We start from the raw sequence: 23,747 nt of genomic DNA, 5'->3' as shown, positions 1-23,747 counted from the left end.
GCTTCCGACTTACCAAAGTGCTCATGGACGGCGGCAGTGGGCTTAACCTCATCTACGAGGACACGCTCAACAAAATGCATATTGACAGAGCGTGCATCTAGAAAAGCAGTACCACCTTTCAAGGCATCATCCCCAGTTGAGAAGCATCATGCTCGGGGAAAATCAAACTTGATGTAGTATTCGGCAAACATGAGAATTACAGGTCTGAAGAGTTGCTCTTCCAGGTGGCTCCCTTCAATAGCAAATATCATGCCCTTTTAGGGTAGGACGCTTTCTCATGCTTCCCAGCCATACCCCATTACAGGTACAGGAAGATTAAAATGCCAGGGCCCAATGGAATAATAACAATTACGAGTGATCCTTACAAAGCACTCCACACAGAAAACAAAACCGCATCCTTGGCCCTTGAGGCACAATCCGAAGCTCTTGCGGCCGAAGAACAAACCACCCTGGGATCCACGGTGGACAAGGATGACATTATTCACGATAATAGACCTAGATCCACCTCCTTAAAGCTAGCAGATGAAATAGTTAAATTTCAAGTACACCCGACGAATCCTAATAAAATAGCGTCCATTGGAGCACAGCTGGATCCGATGGTAGACGATGCCCTACGCGTGTTCCTACGCGAAAATTAGGATATCTTTGCCTGCGACCCTTCGAACATGCCAGAGATCCCACGCAGACTGGCCGAACACAGCCTCAACATAAACAAGGGGTTCAAACCAGCCAAGCAAATGCTGCAGCAATTTTCTGAACCCAAACAACAAGCTATGCGGGAGGAGCTAGCCAAACTACTTAAAGCGGGTTCATCAGAGAAATCAAACACCCAGACTGGTTAGCCAACTTGGTCATGGTGCCAAAGAAGGATAAATCTTGGCGCCTTTGCATCGATTTCAAGGACCTCAATAAGGCTTGCCCTAAAGACCCCTTCCCATTGCCCCGCATTGACCAGATTATTGATGTGACGGTAGGACACGATTCATTGTGTTTCCTCGATGCTTACTCTGGATACCATCAAACTAAAATGAAGGAGTCCGACTAGGCCGCTACGGTGTTCATCTCCCCGTACGGGCCTTTATATTTCAATACTATGCCTTTTGGGCCTAAAAACGTTGGTGCCACTTAGCAATGCATGATTCAAACATGCTTGGAAAAACAAATTGGGAAGACAGTTGAAGCGTATGTGGACGACGTGGTCATCAGGACTAAACACATCAAATCATTGGTGGACGATCTCCGCCTCACATTTGACGACCTCCGAACATACGACATACAACTCAATACAGAAAAATGTGTTTTCGCCGTCCCAACCAGAAAGCTACTGGGGTTCATTGTATCCAATAGAGGAATTGAAGCAAACCTAGCCAAAGTCTGAGCCTTGTCGCAACTTGCCATACCAACATTCTTAAAGTAGGTCTAAAAACTAGCAGGATGCGTGGCTGCTTTGAGCTGCTTCATCTCCAGATTTGGAGAAAAAGCATTACCTCTTTATAGACTGCTTAGACGCACCAACAACTTCGTGTGGACAGATGCGGCTACAGCCGGATGAGAAGAAATAAAAACCTTATTAGCAGGAACCCAATCGTAGCCACCCCAAGTGTTGGTGAGCCTATGTTGCTTCATATATCTGCAACTCACGAGGTACTGAGCGCTGTACTCGTCGTCAAGTGAGGTTTAGAGGAACATAAATTCCCCATCTAGAAACTAGTGTACTATGTATCGGAGGTCCTCACACCATGAAAATCCCGATACCCTCACTACCAAAAGATAGCTTACGCGGTCTTTATGGCATCCCAAAAACTACGATACTATTTTCAAGAGTGTTCGATCATGGTAGAATCAGAAGTACCCCTCAATGATATTAGAAACAACAAGGACGCCACCGGCCGCATAGCTAAATGGGCCATTGAGCTCTTACCATTTGAAATAACATACAAGCCGCGCCGAGTTGTTAAATCTCAGGTGCTGGATGACTTCGTTGCCGAGTGGACGAAAGCCAAGCTCCCTAAAGATTACAGTTCTTACTCCAACTGGATCATGTACTTAGATGGCTCTAAAATGCTAGACGGACTAGGGGCTGGTGTCATTTTGACATCCCCTACGGGGGACACGGTCTGCTACATGCTACAAATCATGTATACAGACTCCAATGACGTAGCCGAATACGAGGCACTTCTACATGACCTCCGCATGACTGTCTCCATGGGCATACAATGCCTCGAGGTGCGTGGCAATTCGAACCTCGCAACATTCAGGTAAATGGAGAGTTTGATGCAAAAGATCGAAAAATGACGGCATATCGAAATGCCGTATTAAAAATATCGGCTCGATTCGAGGGGCTTGAATTTCCTCATCTCGCTCGAGACAGTAATCAGGAAGTAGACACACTCGCTCAAATGGCGCCAAGCGCGACCGCGTCCCACCTATTACCTTTGTGGAAAGGCCCTTCAAGCCATCTGTGGTATGGCAGGACGAGAGCGGAGATGCTAGTGCAGACTTGATCACACTCCCATCAGCTGAACACAATACATATATCATCGGGGGTTCGGATTCCGAAGTAACACCCCCTGCCCATGAGGTCATTGTTGGAGTCAAAACTGGCAGATCTCGGGTAGATGGTCCCGAACTATCCGTCTAAGGATTGATGGTAACAGGAGACAAGGGACATGATGTTTAACCCTTGTTTGGGCCCTCTTGATGGAGGTAATACCCTACGTCCTACTTGATTAACTTTGATGAGTATAGGGGTTACAAGAGTTGATCTACCATGAGATCGTGATGGCTAAACCCTAATTTTCTAGCCTATATGATTATGATTGCCTCTACGGACTAAACCCTCTGGTTTATATAGATACCGCAAGGGGCTAGGGTTATACAGAGTCGGTTTATAGAAAAAGGAATATTCATATCCGCATGTTAAGCTTGCCTTCCATGCCAAGGAGAGTCTCATCCGGACATGAGAGGAAGTCTTCTGTCTTGTATCTCCATGGCCCATTAGTCCGGCCCACGTCACATAGCTCGAACGCCTGAGGACCACTTAATCCAGGACTCCCTCAGTAGCCCCTGAACCAGGCTTCAATGACGATGTGTCCAGCGCGCAAATTGTCTTCGACATTGCAAGGCGGGTTCCTCCTCCGAATACTTGAAAGTAGTCCTCGAACATAGAAAACATGTCTAGCTCTGCAATACAAGCACCACACATAGCCGCAAAGAGTGTAATATTTTGCAAGTCCCATCTATTGACAACATTTTGTAGCGAGACGTTACGTCCCTGCCCGGTCATTATTTCGAACCATTTTTTAGCATCCTGCTCCATATTTCGAGGTGCGGTTTTCATTGGCATGTCTTATCGAGGTAGAGACCGTGTCCCCTTATGGCGGGATTCTCATCAATATGGGCATGGGTAATCGAACCGCGCCGTCCGCACGACCCTTGGGGAATAGGCGAGTTTTAAGGTGAGTGGGGAGGCGCTTGATATTCGCTGCCTTGATGAGAGGATAAAGATCCATTCTTTCACACACGCCTTCTTCCTCTATGCCCATCCGTTCTCGAGCTCCAACGCCCAAGCTTCCATCCTTTCCCCCTCCAAAAAGCACTCCGACCATGTCCGGATTTGGAACACAGGGCAAGTGGATGGCCTCCTCCGTCACGGAGGGGAACATCACGGAACTCCTGCAAGCAGGGTACTTGGCTCAGGGAATTGCCCACGGGCTTCCGGCCAAGGGGAAGATCGTCCCCACCCCGGAGACCAACGAGAGGGTGGTATTCATCCCCCACTTCATCCGTGGGTTAGGATTTCCCCTCCACCCCTTCGTCCGCGGACTCATGTTCTACTACGTGTCGGATCTCGGGTTTCGGCAAAACCCTCAAGGTTCGAACACTGGGGTGCGCACGAAGATCTCCCCCTGCCAACTCACGCCCTGAACCTCGCCACGATCTCAAAGTCAAGCTTGACGAACTCGCAACACAAGAGACACAAGATTTATACTCGTTCGGGCCACCGTTGTGGTGTAATACCCTACTCCAGTGTGGTGTGGTGGATTGCCTCTTGGGCTAAGGATGAACAGTACAAGGGGAAGAACAACCTCCTGAGGTGAGGTGTTCTTGTGCTTGGTGGGTGTGAGGATGAGTTGGATCTAGTCCATGTTGAGATGGCTTAGGTTCTCTCCTCCCCTACCTACTGTGGTGGCTAATCCTATTTATAGAGGCCCTGGTCCTCTCCCCAAATATTGAGCGGGAAGGGAGCCAACAACGGCCAATTCGAAAGGGGACAACTAGTACAAGTTATCCTGACAAAGCTGTCTTCGTGTGCCAAAGGCTCTGGTGGTGACGCCGCCTTGGGCTCCATGGTGACCTCCGTTTTGCCATCCTGCTGGTCTTGGTCTCGTTGCACCGATATGGAAACCTTTGCTTGACGCCTCGGTACTCTTCGTCTGCGCTTGCCTCCTTAGCACCAAAGTGGAAACAAGGACACTGCGCACTGGCGCCCGCTTCGCGCCCTGTGGTCTCGATCATCATGGCTCGTGCCATTAGAACCTCGTGAGGTTTGCCTTGCCTTGATCTCTCCGCATCCCACCCCACTTTGGATTATGGCTGAAGATCTTCAATGTGAAGCCCAAAGTGGTGGATGGTGAACATGCGGAGTGCGGAGGTGCCATGGTGAGAAAACTATCCAATGTCACTTGGCCCACTAGCACCTTTGTGGAAACCGTCAAGGGGTGGCAGAAGTAGTGGTTCTATGTCACTGAGCCCCGCGACACCACCTGGGCCGCGGCTCCCGAATTCATGTCTAAGCCCCCAATGCGGCTTACCTCCTGGCTAAAAATGGCCTAGACTGGTTGTCGTCAGATGAAATATCAGCGCTGCAGGCGCGCATCAAGAGCATGGTGGACAAGAACATCAAGCTCGTCAATGTGATCCAGGTGATGCTTTTTTGCTGGATCCTTCCCTGCCAAAGCCGGACTTGCCATCTGTGGGAGTTCGATATGGCCAAGCACCAGACCTTGCGACAATTCTTTGGCTCCACGCACGAAGATATCTGGAAGGTGCTTTTCAAGGCCAATCAGACATGGCCACAGACATTCAAGGACCGCGGATATGACCTGACCCATCTAGCCTGTCCGGTAAGTTCTTCATACTTCAAGGTGTATCTCTTCCTGTGCATCCAAGGAAGATGTCTAAGTTTCTTCATTAGTCTTTTCAGAGCTAGACAAAGAAGGAGGAGCGGATCGAGTGTCCGGCTCCGTAGCCCGAAAACCCAGCTATCCTGCACCTGACGAAGATGCTGGCTCCGGCGCCCTACCAGGGGCTGGAGAAGAAGGCCAAGAAGAAGGGCCAGGAGACAAGAAGCTTCCTCCATCGTAGAGGCACTTCGGATGCAACATCCGAAGACGTCGAAACCCACTCCTCCCCCACCGATAATGACGATGAGGAGGAGGAAAGCAATTCTCCCCACGAGGGCGAAAGAAGAAAAGGGCGGCCTCCACGGATCTGGAGGCAGAGGCGTCCAAGAAAGGGGGACTCTCCCTTGCGGATGATTCTGCATCGGACAACGACAACAACCCTGAGTGGCGTCCCAGGAAGAAGCCCCTAGCCGGATCGTAAGCACTCAAAGGCACTTACACATATATATATCTAGCTTTTTTACTTCATGATTTTAATATGTTGAATCATGTGCTACAGTCTGGCTCTCGCTCACCTCCAGCGATCCTCATCTTTGGGGAATTTGCTAGATCCAAAGGTGATGTACAGCAGGTCGCTTCCGCCGGCCTCCTCCCCCAAGATATGGACGACGCCGAAGTGCTGTCCCGAAGGGCCCTCCCAGGCCAGGGAGAGGTACAGGTAGCCGCCGAGGTGGTGCTAGAGGGTGAAAGCTCGGCCGCCGGACACATGGGGGAACAGACCCCCATGGAGACTAGCGACGGGGGCCATACCCAATTCGGCACCCAGCCGAATACTATTTTGGAGGCCCGTACGGCTCCGGAATCAGGTACGCAGCCTCCTTCGAAAGAAGGAGGTTCACCTATTCCGCCGGTGACCTCTGTCCATCCGGAGGCACCGGATACTCTACTGGAAGCGCTCTAAGGTGCTTGCATTGTAGAGGAACAACGTATCCTTATGGGTACAATGGTTGAGAGGGTTCAATCCGCTAAGAGCGGACTGACCAAAGCCTGCGCCCGCCTTCTAACAGGCTTTGAGGTACATGACGCAATTATGCAAAAAGAACACCGTAGTACAGACAGTAGCCCCTGAGACTCTGTCCGGTGTTCGAAAAGAAATGCCGGATAGAGGATCGAATAATTTCTGCACGAGACTAATCATATATGTCTATGTGAATAAGCAGGCGTCGATGCTGGCTGCGACCTCCTATTTTGCCAAACTAGCTGAACTGAAGCAGAGGCTGGAGCAGGCCGATGAAGACCTCGGCCACGTCAAAAAATAGCTTGAGGACAAGCAAGGTACATAATGACCTATTCAGACCATTAAAATGATAAGAATCTTTTGTGTTGATCACGTTAATATGGTTCTTCATAGGAGCTGCGGCCGAGGTGGAGTCCCTCCATAAGGCTCTGAGCGAGGCCCAAAAGAAGGTGGATAAGGAACAAACCGCCCGCAAAAGCACGAGTCAAGGGTCGGGGAGGTTCAGCAGGAGCTCGAGGACGCCGTAAAGAAGTGCGAGTCCTTGGTGCGCAAGGTTTCGGACGAAGAGTACAAACTTTCTAAGGCCTGCCAAAGTGCACAAGAGGCCCGGGTTGAAGCCCAGGGCGCCCTCCGTGAAGTCCAAGAGAGCAAGTTTGTGAAGGAAAGGTACCTCTTACTAACCCTCGCAGTGTGGCTGATGCTACGGAGTTCTTCCGAGCCAAGGAGGGGAGCTCATCGGAGAAGCTGTTCTGGTCGCAATACCTTGCACCAAAGCATCCGGTGGCCCTCGGCGATCAGTGGAAACAGCTGTCCGAACTGCATAGGGTGGCCGGATTGGCCATGAAGGATTTAATAATCCATCTATGGCCTGCCAAAGCCATACCCAGCAGCCACTGCGGGCTCGTGAAGCGGCTGGTCGATGTCTGCCCTCGGCTTGATGCCATAAAGCGATCGGTCTGCATTGAAGGTGCGCGGATGGCCTTCGCCCGCATCAAGGTACAGTGGGCAAAGATGAATGTCGTCAAGCTTGCGACCAAGGGGCCACCCGAGGGAAAAGAGCAACGCACGCCCAGGCGCTATTTTGATGACGTCCTGGAAGGATCCTGCATTGTAGCGGGCCAGTGTGCTATTTTGATGACGTCCTGGAAGGATCCTGCATTGTAGCGGGCCTGTGTAGCGGGCTATTTTGATGTATGTAGTATTTTGCTTATTTTTTTCGAAAATATTTCCTCCTATGCGGTCGTTTATTTAAATCTGAGAGTTGGCCAGTATCGGCTTCAGCCCCCACGTAGATAGTACGGGGGTGTTTGGATTGGAACCTAAACACACTTGACCCAAGAGTTTCGTCCTTGAAGGAGGTGTTTAGTGCATCGAACCAGGCATCGGACTATGTTGCTTTATCACCCTCACTTAGCCATAGGAGTTTGACAAATAGGAGTATAGGCGCAACCCCTAGTTTGTTTATCCGGACTAGGGGCTGTAAACTCCTGATCGGGTGGAAGCCGATCCATCGCGTAATACGGAAAAATCGCAATAGATTTTAGCCACCGAATAGCTGACCAGCTCTCGCCGCAACATGACAGTCAATTTTTGGCTTTCTCTACTGAGGTGTTTATTCGGATGAACCAGAAACACAATCGTAGTAGTTCTCCCTTTACTACCCTAGCCGATAAAATGGAACGTAAGATAGCAAGCACATGAGCCAGGCAACCCAACTATTGACAAAAGAAATGATTCGGAGCCGATGCATATAATCCAATATTTTGGGCACCGAATTGTACTCTAAAACGTGTTCGGACTTGTTACCAAAATGTACGGGTGCAATTAAAAAAAGTTTAAATATAATGAAGGAGTAAGCCAGTGCCACTTATGTTGGGCCGGAAATTGTTTCCATTATAATATGACTGATACATCAAAGCGTATTTGTACAAATAATGCGATAAGCAACGGGGCTATATAACATGCTGAGAACAAGGGGAAGCTGCGTGCGGGTCCGTAAAACAGGCAAAGTGATCGTCAAAAAGATCATCTAGATGTTTCTGCCACACGTCTATGCTACTTGCCTCCTTGGTGTGTTTATCCCGGATAGGGTCGAGCCGTATTGTGGACCATGATCGAGTTATGCCTCCGTCTTTGCCCATGGTATTTTTAGTGCATAGTTATGTACGCGTGGTACATACGCCGCAGTTCAGTTGGGACTGAGATGGAGGCTGAATTGCCAGTCCAACTCCTAACGAGCCGGCCTATCATGCTGCATCCAGACTCGTTTAATAGTGTTCGCGGGCTTGGCCGCCGAATTATTGTTCTGCTTGATAAGGCCGTCATGTACTTCCGCTGTCAGGGCTGCGGTGTGCTCCTCAGTATGGAGGGAGCGTTCCATGTTTCCGTTTACTATTATGACACCGCGTGGCCCGGGCATCTTAAGTTTGAGATAGGCATAGTGTGGCACCGCATTTAAGCGAGCAAATGCGGTTCGTCCGAGCAGAGCGTGATAGCCACTACGAAAGGGGCGATGTCGAAGATCAAGTCTTCGCTTTGGAAGTTGTCCGGTGATCCGAAGACAACTTCCAATGTGATTGAGCCCGTGCAGCAGGCCTCTACACCAAGTATTACTCCTTTAAAGGTAGTTTTGGTGGGTTTGATCCTTGACGGATCGATGCCCATCTTGCGGACTGTGTCCTGATAGAGCAGGTTAAGGCTGCTGCCACCGTCCATGAGGACCCGCGTGAGGTGGAATCCATCAATGATTGGGTCGAGGACCAGTGCGACTGAGCCGCCGTGACGAATACTAGTCGGATGGTCCCTGCGATCAAAAGTGATCGGGCAAGATGACCATGGATTGAATTTTGGGGTGACTGGCTATATCTCATAGATGTCCCTGAGTGCACGTTTGCGCTCCTTGGGGATATGAGTGATGTATATCATGTTCACTATTTTAACTTGGGGGCGGGGGGGATTTCGTCTGTCCCCCTGTGTTCGGTTGATGGGGCTCCTTGTCATCATCTTCACTTGGCGACCCTTCTCCTTGTCCTCGGTATTTAACTTACCGGCCTGTTTAAAGACCCAACAGCTTCTGTTTGTATGATTGGCGGGTTTATCGGGGGTGCCGTGGATCTGACATGGTCGATCGAGGATTCGCTCTAAGCTAGATGAGCCCGAATTGTTTCTTTTAAATGGCTTCTTCCGCTGGACGGGCTTGGAGTCGCTGAATACGGCGTTAACCGCCATGTCATTGGTATTTTCACCGTTGTTCCGACGCTTGTGCCTGTTGCGTCTGGGCTTGCCGTTTCTATTTCTGGCTTCAGAAGTGCCAGGTTCGCTTGCATTGTTGCTGCTACGGGCTAGCCAACTATCTTTGCCAGCACAAAAGTGGGTCATAAGTGCCGTCAGGGCTGCCATGGACTTCAGCTTTTCTTGGCCAAGGTGCTGGGCGAGCCATTCGTCGCGAATTCTGTGCTTAAGGGCTGCTAGGGCTTCAGCATCCGGACAATCGATGATATGGTTCTTTTTAATGAGGAAACTAGTCCAGAATGTCCTGGCCGACTCTCCGGAGGTCAAACGTACGTATCCTGGAAGTTGTCGCAGAAGGCGTCTTCTAGGTCCTCCCAGCTGCCAATGGAGTTTTCTTGCAGGCTGTTTAACCAGTGTCGAGCTGGTCCCTTGAGTTTTAGCAGGAGGTATTTGATGGCATGAAGATCATCATTGCGGGCCATATGAATATGGAGGAGAAAGTCCTCAATGCATACTTCGGGATCCGTTGTTCCATCATATGATTTGATATTCACGGGTTTAAACCCTTCTGGGAATTCATGTTCCATTACTTCGTCAATGAAGCAGAGGGGGGGGGTGTGGCACCTCTATAGCGGGACACGTCGCGTCGTAGCTCGGATGGAGTCCGTCTGCGGTTTTCTGCCCGGGCGTGGTTATGGCTGTCGTGCCCGGCTAGATAGCCGTCCTTGCACGTCGGAGCATGCCCCCGCGATCCTTAGATCGATCTGGTCTGGCCCGCTTTGTTTTCCAAATCCTGTCGTAGGTCATGAGTATATTTCCAAGCTATTTTGTCTCTACCTTTACGACGAGCTAGTACGGGCTAGTATTCGGCTTGAGTTGTCGTTTTGTCACAGCCACGAGGTGGTCGGTCGGCTGCGTTATGCGCTGATGGTACGGGCACCAGCGCCTCGTCATCGAATTGCGGTAGCATCTTACGCTTTGGGTAACTCTTGGTTGGGCGCTTGAGGCCGTATTCCTCGGCTGCCAAGACGTTAGTCCACCGGTCGTTGAGCAGATCTTGGTTAGCTTGAAGCTGATGCTACTTCTTTTTCAGGCTACCTTGCAGTGGCTATTAGCCAGTGCCTAAAGCATTCCTGCTCAAGGGGTTCCTTAGGCACGATAAAGACTTCGTCGCCGAGGCTCACCTCCTCCTCGGAGAGTGGAAGATAATTACTATCCTCCGAGTCTTTGTTTATAGCCTGTTCCTCAGGGCTAATTTGCCGATCTTCCTGATCGTCCTATTCGGAGGTTGGCTTGACGGGGTCATCTTGGTCTTTGGCTTTGTCCAGAGTGTTGTTCTCTCCGGTGCCAGTATTGTTGTCTTTTCGACGGCGTGATTTAGAGCGCCGCCGCTGACGTCGGCGCTTTGGTTTATCTCTGGAGGTGTATCCTCAACTGGATTTTTCTTGTTATCGCCGTTACCCTCCTTGGGTGTATCCACCATGTACATGTCATACGAAGCGGTGGCCGTCCAGCATCCGATAAAAAGCAGGTTTTGGGCCTGCTCTTCTCCGGCATCGTCGTCCATACCGTTGATGTCTTCGGAGCCTTAATCAAGCATGTCAGTTAAGTCCTCGATAATGGCAATGAAGTGGGTGGTGGGTGGGACGTAAAATTCCCCGCTCTCAGCCCCTAGTCCGGGCTGGGCGTAGTTCGGACGTTGCCCCTTTGTAATGACGAGGGATCACATTAAGTCAAGAGCCTTGCTTAAAGGCGAGGTTCGGTCAGGCAGAAAGGAGTTCATGGAGTACGGCAAGGAGGAGACTCCTTGGCCGAGCTCACACGATGCTGACTCCGAGGGATCGGGGTCAGTGTTCGGAGAAGAGTTTGGCTTCGTAATGATTGCCGTTGGCACTGCTTCCTCCGACAATCTCATACTAGGCTTAATAGCCGCAAACAGTTCGGCGGGCTCAGGAATACCGTCATCGGGCCTGGAGATGCGCTCTGGATTTAAGGCCAGAGCGGAGGTTGGGGTCGCGAACCCTTGGAAGATCAAGTCTCCTCGGGTATCAATGACATAATCCAGATTGCCAAAACTAATCTGGTGACCTGGGGCATAGCTGTCGATCTGCTCTAGATGGCCAATCGAGTTGGCCCGTAGTGCGAAGCCGCCGAACACGAAGATCTGGCCTGGGAGAAAGAGCTCCCTTAGGGCAGTATTGTTTTAGATGATTGATGGGGCATTGAACCTACTAGCAAGGACACGGCGGAACTCTCAATGAAAGCACCAATGTTGGTGTCAAAACCGGCAGATCTCGTGTAGGGGGTCCTGAACTGTGCATCTAAGGATTGATGGTAATAGGAGACAAGGGACACAATGTTTTACCCAGGTTCAGGCCCTCTTGATGGAGGTAATACCCTACGTCCTGCTTGATTGACTTTGATGAGTATAGGGGTTACAAGAGTTGATCTACCACGAGATCGTAATGGCTAAACCCTAACGTCTAGCCTCTATGATTATGATTGCCTCTACGGACTAAACCTTCCGGTTTATATAGATACCGGAGGGGTCTAGGGTTGTACAGAGTCGGTCTACAATGAAAGGAATATTCATATCCACACGCAAAGCTTGCCTTCCACCTCCAATGAGAGTCTCATCCGGACACGGGAGGAAGTCTTCTGTCTTGTATCTCCATGGCCCATTAGTCTGACCCACGTCACATAGCCCGGACGCCCGAGGACCACTTAATCCAAGACTCCCTTAGTCATGGATGTTATTGCTCCATGGACCGAACCCTTCCCGGCCTACCTTAATAGGCAGGAGCTTCCGGATGATCAAAACGAGGCCCTTCGCATTATTCGGTGCTCTAAAGCCTACAGAGTTCACGAGGGTGAACTGTACAAGAAAAGCACTATAGGAGTCCTGCAAAGGTGCATCTCCGAAGAGGAGGGGCGACAACTCTTGGCTGAAATACATGCTGGTCTGGGCGGCCATCATGTCACGGCTCGGGCCCTCGTAAGCAAAGCCTTATGAACGTGTTTTTTCTAGCCAACAACCCGAGAAGACGCACAAGCCCTTATCCAATGTTGTGTGGGATGTCAGCTTTTCACCAATCAAAGTCACATGCCTCCCACTGCCTTAAGAACAATCGCCATCACTTGGCCCTTTGCGGTCTAGGGGCTGGATATGGTCAGACCCCTTAAAGGGGGAAGCCACAAAAAGAAATATTTACTAGTTATGGTGGATAAATTCACTAAGTGGATCGAGGCCAAACCAGTCAAAACAGCTGAAGCAGGGCTAGTGATTGACTTTATATCCAGCGTGGTACACCACTATGGTGTCCCGCATAGCATCATCACTGATAATGGCTCCAATTTTACGGCAGATGAGGTGAAAAACTGGTGTGCTAACTTGGGCATTAAACTCAACTATGCATCCATCTACCACCCTCAAACTATCGGTCAGGTTAAACGGGTCAATGCCCTGATAATGAGCGCCATTAAATCCAAACTGGTGTGCTCCCTACGGGAGTTAGATAAGCACTGGGTTGAGGAACTTGCTTCCATGCTCTGGGGGCTGCGGACTACGCCTAATCGAATGACCGGATACACACCCTTATTCATGCACTACAAGAAATATGTCAACTTGTGACCCTCACTATTGGCCGCTGAAAGGTCATAGTTTTTCATTTGCGACCTTTTTGTGACCAAAAACAGAAGTTCAAAAGCTGGCGGTCGTAAACTGAAATTAGTGACCTTCTTTGTGATATGTAAAAGGTCATTTGTTCCACGACCAAATTTTTGGTCACTAGCAACCTCCCCAGGTCACGTAGGCATCCAGCGTGGCAAGTTGATGTGGCACAAGAATCAGCCCGGTCCAATTCGGTGTTTTACATTGGCCGAGCCGAACAATTCGGCCATTTTATATATTTTTCTGTCAATTTTTGATCGGCTTCATGGGCCAGGCCCAACAATTCAGCCTTGTTAGTTTTTGAGATTCATGCAATTTTTTTTGCCCTCGGGCTTTTTGCAGTCCATTTCTTTTTTTGTAAGACTTTTCATTTCATTTTTGAAATTGTTCGATGCTTGTTGGTATGCAGCCTGTTTCAGCCCAATTATTTCTCCAGTTTGGCCCAAGGAGACTTTAGCCCAATCACACACATACATCCAACATTATTTCATTCAAATTAGGAAAACTCCCAGGTTTACATAACACAAAAACAAAATATCTCCCAGGTTTACATAACACAAAAATCATCTCAGGAATACATTTCCTTACACAGGACTATACAATAAGAAAGATGGCAAATCTGCTACTATCATAACAGCACAATGTACTTTTTTTAACGGAACAGTACAATGGATTTCATTGCTCTCTCTTATGCGACATGCTCTAGCTGCCACAACTTGCCATCCTACAATGAGAGAGATATAACATTAGTGGAGCAAACGCTCAATCAAACACCAAGGGCTTAATAAAGCCTTAGCTAGCATGCATTCAAAATTTAGACAGTTGGTATAGCCTCGTAGAAATTAAATGAGGACCAGACTACCATAGTACAAATCCATCAATCCATGAGGCAAAATATGAGTGAATCCAAAGAGGCAGAAAGGAATACCTATTTTGATCCTGAGGAGCTCGTGACCATGGCCATTCACCCTGGATCAGACGCGCTGGGAGCTTGTAGCTTGTCCTGGTCATACTGCTATCCTAGGTAACAGGAAAAATCAAAGAAACAGTTTAGACTTGGTGTTAACGAACAGACACTTTAAATCAATAGTAGCATATTAAGCACCAATTTTCTCGGATGCAAGGAGAAGAGGAGCAAAACGACACAGAGAGGTGGGACATTTGTTGTACCTGTAGATGATGTTCGCAGCCAAGCAAGATACATGGGGCCAGCCTTGCATCTGTGCTTGCTTCATCGGTGCATGCATCACCGTAGCAGCCAAGCAAGTAGGCATCATCAACATCTCCTCACCACTTTCCAGGCAACAGAGAAAGAGCCAAAACAAAATATATTATACCATAATATGACACTAGAGCGCAGATCAATAATAGTAAATCACAAAGTATATCCAAAACACCATAAAAATAGTCTCAGACCCTAGTGCTATTTGAGTATATCGCATGTAGTTTATTTTCATGAAGTGTTGTGTATGCACGATAAATCCCAAAACAGGAGGAGGATGGCTTATCAACAAACTAGACTTAGAAATGAAACTTTGTAATCCTCAAGTTTCAGCTAATAGGGATTACATAATTTTAGATGGGACAAATTCTTCTAGTTGCACTTATCACAGATAGAAGATTTTATAGTGAAGAAACATTTACAATCAAAGACACAGACTAGAAAATATCAATTTCAAGGTCTAGTTTGTATACAATCGGACATCTCAGGTTGTACACTACTCATGAATACAGAGTCAAGGGATGCAACTTGTGAATAGCATTTGAGGGGCAGAAGCTAATCCACAATGGAAATATGACTAACATTTAGAGCATCATAATTGATTTCAAAAGAGCAAGCATGATATTGCATCCAAATGAGTAGGTAGCTCTCCAAATGAGTTCTATTGCATCAATGAGTTCGAACAAGACTCTACGGCTCATACTATTCATGATCTCATGGACAGCCAACACATGCACTGCTCATGCATGAATGCATTTTAAATTTGTAATTGTAGCAGCATCTGGAGAGAAGTGCATAGTAAGAGTGGTGCTCTGCTTCTACATAAAAGAAAGGAAAGAATGCTACTAAAGCAACAACATAAATGGGCAAAAACAACCGCGGCTGGGCACGGATGCGCTGCTTGAGTATGTGGCGCTGGCGAACAGGTGGAGGTCCTTCTTGGGCGGTAGCGCGCAGCCGATGCCTAACTGGTTCGACCTCTTCTCAAACAGTGAGTTCGCCACCTTGTCCTGCAACCAGACACCAACCAAACATAGTCAGATCACACGCGCCGCGACCGGGAGATGTCGGCACTAGAGTCACCATGTTGCCTGTAATTCGATCAAGACAAATACAATCAGTATCAGGATCAGAGGTTCAGAACAAGAATAGTGAAGGCATTTATTCTACATAAACAAGGAGATGATGCAAACTCTAACGAAGCAGGCATAGAGTAACAACAACTCCATTACACTTAAGCTGCTGCTACCTGCATACACTAAATGGAACCAGAAGTATGTCGACTACTAGACGGCCATGCATGATGCCCAGGAAAAAAGAATGCACAAACACATTGACAGCCACTAATTAACCACAAGTGAGTTATCTCAGAGGTGCTACTCAAGCACTTGGAACCAGTATAGCAAGATAGATTACAAAAAAATAATTCAACATAAACCATTGCAAGCCTGACGAGGTATTTAATCTTTTCACCTGCATTGCAATTTTCAAGATATGGAACCAACCACTAAGCAAAGCTTAGGCGGAGCATTCTTTAGGACCACCTAATTCAATAATAATCATATCATGGACTAGAACAATCTATACGACTGTGGATGTTGTTTTCCGCTATATATCTCCAACAATAACACTAGTATCAAACTTAAAAAAGAAATGCTTGACTAGAACAATCTATACCACTGTGGCCATTTAGCTTTAACTCTCAACTCTGAAGATAAGTGTTCATAGTCTGAACTCTGAAGATATATTCAGCTATGCAACACAATACTGAATTTACTGGTTCCACTACTAAATCGAAATTTACCTATCCTGGGTTTGGAGTGGATCCCCTTCTCTTCGCGCGGCTCCAAGGTCCAATCATGGGCCGCCGAGCAGGCTCGCCGCCGCCGTGACGTACTGACCCAAACTCGCCAGCACCGACGCTCACCACCGTCCGCCGCGCGGCACGGACCCCTCCTTCTTGGTCAAGGCCGCCATGATTTGCGCGAGGTTGCCTTCATGCCGGAATCGGGCAGCGGCGTCCCGGGGTCACCGCGTGGCCCCAACCGCTGCTTCTGATGCTGGAGTCCCGCAGAGCCATCCTGTCAAGTCCGTGTCTTGGTTCGCGCGATGGAGCCTCGTCTTCGGAAGCGCGCGTTGGTCCTCCTGCCGCAGCAATGCGGCCGCTCACTGAAACCTCACGCGGACGCTGCGCAGCTGCGTGCTTCCCCGCTGCCGCCCCCCCCCCCCCCCCCCCCCCCCCCCGCACGGAGCGGTAGGGCCAGCTCGTCCGTCACTGGTAGCGCCTCCACGGCCTTGGACGCCATGGACCCGGACCAGATCGAATCGCCTGCAACCCTGCGAGCGAGAAGGGGATGCGATGGCGTCAGGTGGATCTGATGGAAAAATGAATGGATGGATGGATCTGACGAGGGGAATAGGAGGAGGAGGAGGATGAATCTGGGAGGCGACGAGGTGGATGGCGGCGTGATGTGGGGGGGCGAGGGGAGAAGGGGATCGGGGAGGCGGTGGCGCGTGCATCCTCGGGAAGGAAGGGGATCGAGGGAGAGGTAGATCAGTCGTGGGAATGGGGCGGGGGATTTTCCTTCTCGTGTGTGAGAGAGAGATGGATCTCACTGCGCGCGCCAGATCTCGCCGGACATGGTCTTTGATTCCCGCCGGAGGTGGCGGCGGCAAGGGAGGAGTGGAGCGCTAGGGTTCCCGAGAGAGAGAGAGGAGGGAAAGAGGGGTTAGGTGGGTTACGTGCACGAGAGAGAGAGAGAGTGGGGTTTGCTGTGGTGGGTTGGATGGACAGATGGATGGATGGACGGACGGATGTTTGCCATGTCATTGATCCATGCCACAATGGATTCCACTAATCAGAATTAAGCTTATGTAATTTTGTTTTTCCCTTTTGTTTCCCTTATGGTTATTTACCCTCTTACTTAGGGCAAACATTCAACATATTAACCACTAATAGTTTGTTAAAATGAAAGAATATTGTGCACATGTGTGTATCTTGGGATGACAAATGGTGTTGATCTGGGGAGTTTTCATTTTCACTACAAAAAAGCCATTTTCTATTTTTCGAGTTCCCGACATGGTTTTATTTTGAAGAACCTACCAAATCTTTTCTTTCAAATGATCACATATTGTGCACAAGGGTGAATTTTGGAATGGCAAACAATGTTGCCTCAGAAAATTTTCATTTCCTTTTGACAAAAAAAAACCATTTTTCATTTTTTGAATGGCCAAAATGAGTTTTTTTGTGAAGGACCTACCATATATTTGTTGCAAAATTGGACTGCACCATTTTTATAAAATAATAGGCCATATTTAACGCACAATTGACCAAATGGTTGGGTGTCAAAAGTTTTGGTCCACCTCTCATGAAAAAGACAAATTTCCACCGATTCAGCTGGAAGCGGGTCAGATTTGAACTGCAGTTGCCTCATAGTTTGCTCTATATTTTTTTCCAAAAATCATTTTTAGGTACAAAAGTATCTATTTAATCATAGAAACACCAAATTTTTTCCAAGATTCAACCACTAGCTAGGAACAGTCAAGCCCGCCGTTTTGACCGCATTTTGAAACGGGCATAAAAAATTCAAAAAAATCAAAAAAATGAAAAACCTTCGCATGGTGTCATTATATGTGGCCAAGTTACCAGGAAAAATAATAAACTTGTAATACGATTATTATTTTAAAAAAGTGTTCTCAGAAACGAGCTATCATATGTGGAGATCAATGGCTTTCAAGCCAAATGATCAATCTTATGGCCACATTCATGGTATAGTTTGTTCAAATGATCTCATATTGTGCACAAGGGTGCATATTGGAATTGCAAACAATGTTGCCTAAGGAATTTTTCATTTTGTTTGGACGAAAAAATTATTTTCCATTTTTTGAGTGCCCAAAATGAGTTTTGTTTTGTGAAGGACCTACCAAATAAGTGTTGCAAAATTGGACCAAATCAATTTTCTAAAATACTAGGCGATATTTAATGCATAATTGACCAAATGGTTGGGTGTCAGAAGCTTTTATCCACCTCTCGTGAAAAAGACAAATTTCTGGCAAATCAGTTGGAAGCGGGACAAATTTGAACTGCAGGTGCCTCATAGTTTGCTATTTATTTTTCCCAAAAATAAATTTTAGGTACAAAAGTATCTATTTAATAAGAGAAACATCACAAGTTTTCCAAGATTTAATCACTAGCTAGGAACGGTCAAGCCCGCCGTTTTGACCGCATTTTGAAACGGGCATAACAAATTCAAAAAAATTCAAAAAAATGGAAAACCTTCGCATTATGTCATTATATGTGACCAAGTTACCAAGAAAAATAATAAAATTGTAATATGGAAATTATTTTAAAAAAGTGTTCTCAGAAATGAGCTATCATGCATGAAGATTCATGGCTTTCTAGCCAAATGATCAATCTGATGGCCACATTCATGGCATAGTTCGTTCAAATGATCTCATATTGTGCACAAGGGTGCATATTGGAATGGAAACAATGTTGCCTAAGGAAGTTTTCATTTTCTTTGGACGAAAAAACCATTTTCCATTTTTCGAGTGCCCAAAATGAGGTTTTTTTTGTGAAGGACCTCCCAAATAATTGTTGCAAAATTGGACCAAATCAATTTTCTAAAATACTAGGACATATTTAATGCACAATTGACCAAATGGTTGGGTGTAAAAAGTTTTGATCCACCTCTCGTGAAAAAGTCAAATTTCCGCCGATTCAGTTGGAAGCGGGTCAAATTTGAACTGCAGCTGCCTCATGGTTTGCTATTTATTTTTTCCAAAAATCATTTCTAGGTACATAAGTATCTATTTAATCAGAGAAACACCAAAAAAATTCCAAGATTCAACCACTAGCTAGGAACGGTCATTCCCGCCGTTTTGACCGCATATTGAAACGGGCATAAAAAATCAAAAAATTGGGAAACCTTTGCATTGTGTCATTATATGTGGCCCACTTCCCAGGAAAAATAACAAACTTGTAATACGGCAATTATTTTAAAAAAGTGTTCTCAGAAATGGGCTATCATCTCTCAAGATTCATGGCTTTCAAGCCAAATGATCAATCTTATGGCCACATTCATGGCATAGTATGTTCAAATGATCTCATATTGTGCACAAGGGTGCATATTGGAATGGCAAACAATGTTGCCTAAGGGAGTTTTCATTTTCTTCGGACGAAAATTTTCCATTTTTCGAGTGCCCAAAATGAGTTTTTTTGTGAAGGACCTACCATATATTTGTTAGAAAATTGGACCAAATCAATTTTATAAAATACTAGGCCATGTTTAAAGCACAATTGACAAAATGGTTGGGTGCCAAAAGTTTTTATCCACCTCTGGTGAAAAAGACAAATTTTTGCTGATTCAGCAAGAAGCGGGACAAATTTGAACTGCGGCTGCCTCATAGTTTGCTCTTTATTTTTTCAAAAAATCATTTTAGGTAGAAAAGTATCTGGCTGCGGTCCTCCAATCTCTGGTCGGGGGCGATGTCGCGAGGTTGGAGGGCGCCCCTACGCCCTTGTTCCTCCGCGACGACAGGGAGCAGGTAGTGGAGTCTATGCCCGTCTTCAACGGGGACGGCCCATGCCCATAGAAACTCCCGGGGAATCAGTGGACGTGTCCTCTGACGACTCCAGCGAAGAGGAGGAAGGAGGGGAGCGGGAAAAAGGGCTTGACTTCGAGGCGACTGACGGAGAGTCGAGGGCTCCCCTCCCCCGGCGCAGGTCCCGCGTTCTCCGCCTCTCTCCGAGCGATGACGACGAGGATGATGATGAGCAGGACGGCGGAAGCTTGCCCTCGATCCCGCAGAAGGACAGGACCGGGCTGATTTCCCGCGGGTCTGCCCCGGCCCTGAGGCGGACCGCAGACGCACCTTCCGCTTCCAAGCTTCCCTTGGTTGACGCTTCCAGCCGGCTTTCGGGCTTCAAATTTGGCCGGAGGCCGCTTGAGCTCACTGGCGATGACCCGTAAGCGCTTGATTCTTGTCTTAATTCTAGTTCTGCTTCTGAGGCTTGATGTCCGCATCTCTTGGATAGGCCGGTGCCCGCCGCAAAGAAGCCGAAGGGAGCTCCTGAGGTTCCATCCGTGGCAGCACCTCTGCCTGCGAAGGAAGGTGACCGCGACGCACGGGCTTCTCCTGCCCGGTCATCCTCGTGAGGCCTGGCTAAGCCAGCTAGGGAAGGCTCAGCTCCCATGGCCCAAGTGACTCCTGAGGTGCCTTTGCCTGCTGCCGCCACTTCAGCCGTTAGGGCGCAGCAAGCTTCACCTCAGGATGCTGTGGTCGCGCTGCCGCCTTCTCCTCCTACTCCACTGACTGCTGTCTCTCCGACTCCTCCTGCCATTCTGGATCGTGCTCTCGCTGAGCTGGACCGGCTGCGGCAGGATCTACTTGGCGCCGACCCTCGCTTGGTGGCCGGGCGCTTAGAGCTGGCTTCAGGATGGATGCGCTCCGACGCTTCGATTCGGGCGGCGCTGGTCCAGGCCTCGACGGCTTTCGATGAGGAGAGGCAGGCCGTCCTTGAGGTGAAGGCTGCACGTGACGCAGCCCTGGGGGAGGTGGTCGACGTCCGTGGTCGCTGCAAGGCGCTGGAGGACGAGCTGCAAGGCCTACGGGACCAGCTCGCGAAAGAGGTCCGCCTTCGCCAAGAGCAGGAAGAAGGTGTGAAGGCTCGCGAGGCGGCCGTCGAGGGCCAGGAGGCCAAGCTCAGGAAGCTCCGAGACCGCCTAGGCGTGCTGGAGCAGGAGTTGGGGGCGAGGAAGGGTGAGCTGGACGACAAGGCCCATGTTCTTGCCGAGGACCGCGTGGCCTTCACGCAGATGGAGGCGAAGGCTCGCTCCTCGCTGATGATGCTTTACGACAGCGGCCTGGAGAGCCCGCTGGCTGGCGCCGAGGACGGCCCCGCCAAGCTGCTTCCCTTCCTGGTTCGCTCTCTTGAAGATGTCACCCTTGGCCTTGGCCCCACGGCCGAGGCCGAGGTGCATGTCCTGTCTTCTGCAGCGCTGACGCGGGTCCTCAACCACATCTACCTTCGTGATCTCGGCGTCGACCTCAACAGCTTGCTGGAGCCAGTAGGCGGCGAGCGTGCCGCTGCCGCTGCCGAGGCCATGAAGGGCCGCACGGAGGCTCTGCTGGGGAAGTTTCGGGCCTTCAGCACCAAGCCGAAGCAAGGCGCTGCCGACCCCGCTGCTCCATGAGGTGAACCTACTCTGCACTGCTCCGCCGCTGACTAGTGACTCCGTTGTGGCTCCTGTCCTGCCTTTAATTCCTGCACATGTATCATGCCTCGGAGAGGCATTTAAACTTGCGTTTGGCATTGAGATAACAGTGTGGACTGTAATATTTGCTTTTGAATTCCTTGAAATTTGTGCTTTTCCTTCCTACTTGCTTATGTTCTATGCCGGCAGAGCCCGGCCCCGCGCATACCTCAACCAGCGTTAGTCCCGACCAGAAACCAAGATGGGGCCAAGGAGTGAGGGGCTACGTGAAAAGTTAGCCTCCTGAGTCGCGATGCTCAGGAGTCCCCCTTGGCGCACGAACAACAAGTAGGGAGGTATGATGTGGGTGGATCTACCGTTCTACATCTGCAGAGCCCGGCCGCGCGCATACCTCAACCGCCATTAGCCTTTCGAAACTAAGGAGTGAGGGGCTACGTGACCAGTTAGGCTCCTGAGTCGCGATGCTCAGGAGTCCCCCTTGACGCTCAAACGGCCTTCGTACCTTGGCTCCTCTCGGGGAGAGACGCGTGACGAACCAGGCCCGGGGGGGCCTGGCTGGGTGGCGTGCGTCTGGGCGTGACCTAGGCGCAGCCCCCGTGCCCAGCCCCCTTGCGCGGCACTCCCGAGGGGAGGCGTTACAATGAGGCTAGACACTGATCTCTGGGCTCCCTAAGGTTGATGCGGCCCGGGGGCCGCCCTCAGTTGTTTATCACCAGCGCGGAGCATAGTGCTTCCGTATGTGTACGGGCATAGCCGCTCCTCGGCAGTGTCGTCAGCCAGCACGGAGCATGGTGCTTCCACTGGTACGTGGGAGGGGGCTCCCCTCCGGGAGGAGCCCCCGGGGCGTGTACAGCCCCGCCCTGGCACGTGGCTGGCACGGTAGGGCCTAGCGAGGTGTATCTGGGCACCCGTGAGCCAGCGCGGGACTCCCGGGGCCCTACCTCTAGGCGGGTTGCGCCTGGCACTGGGCCTTATCTTGTGATGTGTCCTTGCAAATTTTGTTAGATGCCGGCACTCTACGTCCTCAGGTCCCGGCCCTCAAGCTGGTCTCAGCCGTCGCTGGTATGCCAGGTCACGATGCCGTGGACAAGGCCAGAGGGTGAGGGCTGGAGAGCTAGTAAGAGCCCTGAGTCGCGATGCTCAGGTACCCCCCTTTAACGTGCAAGTGGTCGACATGGAGAAGAAGAGGTGTCGTGGACAGGCATCAAATAATCAAGCATGGTGGGTCGAACGCATAGCCAGAAATAAACGCAAAAGGGGTACATGCCGCTCGGTCTGGCCTGAGCGACTTCGGGGATGATGCAGCCCGAGGGGTGCCCCCAATAAGGTAACATAACAACGTGGAATAAAAGGGATACATGCCGCAGCGATGGACCCATGCGGCCTGGGAATAATGCAGCCCTGGGGGGGCGCTCCCAGCTGGAAGTGAAACTTGAAAGATGTCACCTGATGATGTTGAGGACGAAGGAGTGTTGGTGTAGTAGACTCGGTGGGTTGCGGAAGCCGATCCTCACGAGCCCCCAGGCCCAGGGGCCTCGGGAGGCTCCAGAGGCGCTGGTGGTTCCTTGCGGACCATCTCCATCTCCGCCAGGGCTATGGAACGCCTGGCCTCTTGAGCCTCCATGATGCCCCTCGTGAGGCGCTGGTACGTGGCAGCCGCGTTCGGCAAGCCGTAAGGCATGCGAACATAGCTATGGGGTGGACCTTCGCAACACCCCACTCGCGAGGGCCAGAGGCGCTCCAGAGAGGCGACTCGATTGAGCCCTGGTATGTCGATGCAGACGTGCAGCCCACCATCCTCGCCTGGATGGGGAGCCACAGCTGGTAGGCGGCAACCGCCTCTCATGACTCTTGATTCCTGTAGCTCCTGAATGGCCTTGCTGACGAACTCCTGAGGGTCTGGCTCTCCTTGCTTTACTCCTTCCTGAGGGAAACGTGCTTCGAAATAGGCCTCCATGTGGTGCCCAAGCGCCTCCCTCGTGACCTTAGCCAGGTCGGTGGCCCTCCAAGGGAGAGCCCCCGAGCCCTGCCTGAGGAGGGCGCCGGGCGCGCTTTCCTATGCAATGGAAGGAGGTTCCCCCTGGGCAGGCGCGGGCCCTGAGGGGCCTGCCTCCTGAGGGGCCGGGTCGGACGATGTCTTCTTCTTCTTGGGGGCGGTCTCGGGAAGCCTCCTGCTTCCGCGATCCGGGTCTTCCAGTGACGCGGCCTGAAAGGCTCGTTCCAGGGAACACACCGCGTCCTTCTCTTCACAGGGCACCGTGAT

The 23,747-nt window shown here is 49.9% G+C and overlaps 2 long non-coding RNA genes across 2 annotated transcripts; both read right to left on the bottom strand.

The window, feature by feature from the left end:
- Positions 1 to 13,516: 13,516 nt before the first annotated feature.
- LOC125525623 lies at positions 13,517 to 14,343 on the bottom strand. Its single transcript, XR_007291374.1, has 3 exons — positions 14,216 to 14,343; positions 13,974 to 14,065; positions 13,517 to 13,769 (listed from the first exon to the last, which is right to left on the bottom strand). It is a non-coding gene; the product is annotated as an uncharacterized LOC125525623 (long non-coding RNA).
- A 597-nt stretch (positions 14,344 to 14,940) lies between these two features.
- Positions 14,941 to 17,036, bottom strand: LOC125525622. The gene is made up of 2 exons (XR_007291373.1): positions 16,072 to 17,036; positions 14,941 to 15,277 (listed from the first exon to the last, which is right to left on the bottom strand). It is a non-coding gene; the product is annotated as an uncharacterized LOC125525622 (long non-coding RNA).
- Positions 17,037 to 23,747: the final 6,711 nt, after the last annotated feature.

Source organism: Triticum urartu, chromosome 7 (genome assembly GCF_003073215.2).
Source record: "Triticum urartu cultivar G1812 chromosome 7, Tu2.1, whole genome shotgun sequence".
NCBI classification, from domain to species: Eukaryota; Viridiplantae; Streptophyta; class Magnoliopsida; order Poales; family Poaceae; genus Triticum; species Triticum urartu.
This window is presented reverse-complemented; position numbering and strand designations above follow the sequence as displayed.